We start from the raw sequence: 5210 nt of genomic DNA on the forward strand, positions 1-5210 counted from the left end.
GCCAACGGCCATACCATGTTGAATACACCGGTTCTCGTCCGATCACCGCAGTTAAGCAACATTGGGCGTGGTCAGTACTTGGATGGGTGACCGCTTGGGAACACCACGTGCCGTTGGCTCAATTCCCTTTTTACCAAGTTTCCCAGTCCCAGTACGACAACTTACTTTCAACTTTTGCCTCAGGCCAGCAGAAATTGCTTAAATCACGTTTTTTGTTACGTCTGAAACTAGCTAGACCTTTTGCTGCTCTTCGACCCCGTGTGGCTATACAGGAACGAAGCTTAGCGTAGTATTGCATTTCCTCCTAGGTGACCGGCCTAACCTGGCGGCGGCGACATCATTATTATTATTATTATTATTATTATTATTATTATTATTATTATTATTATTATTATTATTATTATTATTCGTGTCTCTCTCTCTCTCTCTCTCTCTCTCTCTCTCTCTGTGTGTGTGTGTGTGTGTGTGTGTGTGTGTGTGTGTGTGTGTGTCGACCTAGGGGACCCTTGCTGAGCCTAGCACCGCTTCCAATTACTCGTGCCAGGATTTTAACTTTCGTACCTCCTATCGTACGTCCCTATGTCTAAACTTGCTGTTCTTATTCTTTTAGGTTAGTGTAGCTTATCCTGCAGGCCTCTTATGGCACATAACATCATTCTACGTCCTATTTCTCCCAATATTAAGATTATTAAAGGGCGGAACGAGGCTTCCAAACTCCCCGCCCACCTTGAAAATCGCGAGGAAGGTGGTTTCCATGCAACGTCATCGACACTGTCGTGATTACAATGAAAGCCATGTCCTAGCAACCGACCGCGGCATTTAGCAGCCCCTCAAAGAGTCGAACAATTTCCTTTTATGTTCTTCCAGGTAAGTAGCTATTCAAATTACGACACGGTTCGGCAATAAGTTACAAGTTTGTAGTACGCTCGTGTCTCTCCCGGGCTTCCTTACGAACGGTAGGGCACCAGTGCAGTACAGTGGCCTACACACAGCCCGCTATCTTCGAAGTGCGTGTGTTGCGATGTAACGTAGTTTTGAAGCCTAGGAACTTGTAAAACTCTTTCATTTCTATCAAAGACGAGACGCCCTTCAAATAAGACTGAGAAGGTAACCTTTTGACGACAAGGGTTAGTTCAAAGAGTCGTGACGTTTTAGGTTAGGTGAAGGGAGGAAAGCACTCGTTTTTGTTGTTTGTACGTCAGCTGACCGATCTTTTGGCAAGTGATAAATTGAGTAGAACGAATCGGAACTCCGGATAGTTACTGTTACCGTCCTAGAATTAAAATTAGACCATTCTGAGCCCTACTTGACAGGTTCGACACCGGCTCACTCGCGTGATATTTCGATGGTCTGTAGATATGGGCGCATAAAAAGAACTCCTGCGGGACAAACTTCCGGCACCTCGGCATCTACGAAAGGCGTAAGATAATAGTGAACATAACCTTACTAGTAGTACCACCACCACCATTACTGCTACTAATACGACTATTACTTAAGGCAGTGGACAATTTCGAACTCAAGCAATAATGTGTCCATTTGCTGACCACCTGATCACTGCCTCTTGCCTTACTACTACAGGCTAGCGTTCAAGGAAAGAAAGAAAGAAAGAAAGAAAGAAAGAAAGAAAGAAAGAAAGAAAGAAAGAAAGAAATAAGTTACCGTTCTTCCCAAGTCAGGTTAGGATTTCTGCATCAGACACGGCTAGGGCTGATCGTGGATCTACTAATACCTAACATGCTCAATTGTGCACCGTTATATCATCACCAGTCGTGAAGTCACAGCTGCATCTTCTAATTACAGGGTAGATGCTACATATTTTGGGCAATATATAACCCAGGTTTGGCTTGGATAACCTAAAAATATTCAGGTACTGGGTCTGGCCTGGTTATATCAAGTGTCACCCTAGATCAGCAGGGCTAAGAATCATCAGGTCTCTGTCATGAATTTAAATGGCTTAGTACCCCTCATTATGGTGTACCTCTCTTCATATTTGAGGGAAGAGGAGTAAAACTTAAAACTTTATTGCCTGTCTTAAACCAACTGCTTTCTTTGGGGTATTGTCTAGCACAAACTTCTAAGGCGACCACATCACCCAGCCCGATGCTCGAATACTGCTTGGGCAGGGGTGTAGGTGGTGGTTAGTGGTTGCAAGAAGGGTCCTGGAAGGGAGGGATAATAAGCCAGTACGCCACTTGCTCTTAAGTCTGTACCTTTCATTATACGGTTTCATTAACTATTTTTTACACCTGCCCTGTAGTATGGTACCATTTAGTAAGAGGTCTCTAGAGTTTGGCCTAGTACAACCTTCAATGAAAGTAGTTTTCAGGAGTGGTTAGGTACCCCTATACTTACTTTCTTTCTTTCTTTCTTTCTTTCTTTCTTTCTTTCTTTCTTAGATTACAAGGTGTCGGTAAAACAGCTGATCGTTGCTTATGTACAAAAAAATGTTCATACATGGGCTTTCATTCGCTGAGGTAAATGATAATGATAATAATAATAATAATAATAATAATAATAATAATAATAATAATAATAATAATGGCAAGAACACAAAGGGTCCTTTTCTCTGCAGCTGATTTTTAGCATGAAGGACAGAGGCTGTCATGATGATGATGATTACCGAGTGATACCGTTAAGCTAAAACCCAGTAGGGGATTAATATTAACAGCAGGGAACGTTGTGCAGAATCATTCAGTAAAGATGTAATGGCAGGGGGGGGGGGGAAGAGGGCGTTCAGTATAATACACCATCAACCCAAGTACAGTGCATATTTAGCTCTATGTTATGTTATGCTCTCTCTGCTCTCTGTACCTTTATTTGGCCCTACAACTTGTCTCACCAAGTGAAGGAGATCTTACACATAGTTACTGTACTGTACTTAATTTCACGCTGACTTCAACTGCTAGTAGGATACGCACGTCGAACCATGCAGAAACCTGCACGATTTCAAACGACTGCCGACTAGATAGCGACTAGGCCGAAGAAAGAAAGGGCATCTTATAAATCGAGAGCGACAATTCATTTTCGAGGTTAGGGTTACCGCATGGTTCTCTTAGCCAAAGAAATCATGAAACCATTTTGCGAGTAAAAACTGATGTTACCTGAATTTTGGATACAGTTATTACTACCATCATCATCATCATCATCATCATCATCATCATCATCATCATCATACGCTACTCTGTATGATGAAGGTGGGTAGCAAGATCGAGTCTCGGCGCGATCAGTTGGCTTCAAATTCTGCTTCACCTCGTTCAGAGTATACATATTCAAGGTAAAAACAAGAGCTTCTCTCAAAAAATAAACTCCTATTGAAGGGTCATTAAACACAACTTCTTCTTCTTCTTCTTCTTCTTCTTCTTCTTCTTCTTCTTCTTCTTCTTCTTCTTCTTCTTATTATTATTATTATTATTATTATTATTATTATTATTATTATTATTATTATTATTATTATTATTATTTTCCTTTCTTTCTTTCTTTCTTTCTTTCTTTCTTTCTTTCTTTCTTTCTTTCTTTCAGGACCATTTAAGTGAGATGTTAGCTGTATGAGTGTTGCAGCACCTCAAACCTTTACATTTTTTCCTTGTAAGTTGTGGCAATGTCTTGCAGAGAAGTTTGTTGGGAAACCATGGTCCTTCCTTCCTTCCTTCCTTCCTTCCTTCCTTCCTTCCTTCCTTCTTTCCTTCCTTCCTTCCTTCCTTCCATCCATCCAATAAATCTGCTGAGTTGCTGTCTCAAAGGGTCTCTCATCCTAAAGAAATTTGACCGAAGGTAAGGGATGTTGCCAGGTCTATCAAACTGACAGACTTATCATCTCCTGGTACAGGAAATCTGTTCTTTGAAGAGTCTGGACTGACTGCCCCTTCCTCCGTCACGGTGTTCTCAATCCTGCCTTCGCAGCCCACTGGAGGCAGTAAGATACGACTCACAATGCCTCCATCCAGCAGGCGAGGGGTGAAGCCTCTCCTGAGGCGGTACAGGCTCTGTAGCGAACTGGAAATTTAATTATGCCCTAAGAAACATCTAGAGGTTCCCTTGGGCAGGCTGTCCCTTTTCCCAACCTGAGCTTTCGACCCCCGACAGGGGCTGAAAGCTGCTGGATGTGAGAGACTGTACAGAGTTGAGAGCCTTATAAATAGAGGCCTAAAGGCTAGGACTTTACGAGATTGGCGCTACCTGCAGGAAAGCAGGAGTCGAACGAGTCATGGAGGCTAGCTTCTAACTTATGTCCTTTATCCTGTAGGTCCTTTCAAGCAAAGCTACAAGAGGCAGATTACAGCAGGTCTGCTTCACTCTGTGGAAAACTACCTAAAGGCTGACTTGCCTTTGCTCTCACTCGGAAGGGGTTAGAGCCTGAGGATGGCCGTTCAGCTCCATTGCTAGAGGAAGGATTGGGCTTCCTTCAGGTAAGAGGGGGTCACTCCCGGGGGCGTCGCGACGACGACGGCCGCCCCTAAACGTCGGCATGGAGAGGCGGCTGGTGAAATGCTGCCCATCGAACGCACCTCCATCAGGACGCCCGAAGCAAGGTGACGAGTACTTCTGCCACCTGAGGAGCAGCGTCAAACCTTTGACTATCCCTTCCTAACCGAACCCTGATTGTAACCCACCCCTTAAAGACGCAGGGAGCACGAGAAAGGAGCTAGGAAGCACGTCCCCAACTTGTCGCCGCGCAACCCACCCGACAGCCAGCCACTGCTGTTTCCTGCGCGGTCCGAGTAGCCTGATACACTCAGATAACCAGGGGAGAGCGCGAACACATTCTGATCGTGACCATGGCTGACACAGCAACAGCATCGGCAGCATCTGCACCCGCCTCGGCTCCGGCCCAGGCGTCGCCCAAGAAGAGCAAGGCTTCTGCATCGAAGAAACCTCGCACCAAGCCTGCCCATCCGAAAACCTCCGAGATGGTGGGCAGTGCCATCAAGAGCCTAAAGGAACGAGGTGGATCTTCTCTGCAGGCTATCAAGAAGTACATCTCTGCCAACTACAAGGTGGACTCTGAGAAGCTGGCCCCTTTCATCAAGAAGTACCTGAAATCTGCCGTGGCTTCCGGAGAGCTGGTCCAGACCAAGGGGAAGGGAGCTTCAGGTTCCTTCAAGCTCGCTTCGGCTGCCAAGCCGGAGAAGGCCAGCGCAGCCCCTGTCAAGCGGTCCGCTGCCCCCAAGGAGAAGCGCATCCCCAAGGCGAAGAAGGCTGGTGGAGCCAAG

At 45.3% G+C, this 5210-nt stretch overlaps 1 non-coding gene across 1 annotated transcript; it reads left to right on the forward strand.

The window, feature by feature from the left end:
• On the forward strand, window positions 1–119 carry LOC137500680 (5S ribosomal RNA). The gene has a single exon (XR_011018189.1). It is a non-coding gene; the product is annotated as a 5S ribosomal RNA (ribosomal RNA).
• Window positions 120–5210: the final 5091 nt, after the last annotated feature.

Source organism: Anabrus simplex, chromosome 4, assembly GCF_040414725.1.
Source record: "Anabrus simplex isolate iqAnaSimp1 chromosome 4, ASM4041472v1, whole genome shotgun sequence".
Classification (NCBI taxonomy): Eukaryota; Metazoa; Arthropoda; class Insecta; order Orthoptera; family Tettigoniidae; genus Anabrus; species Anabrus simplex.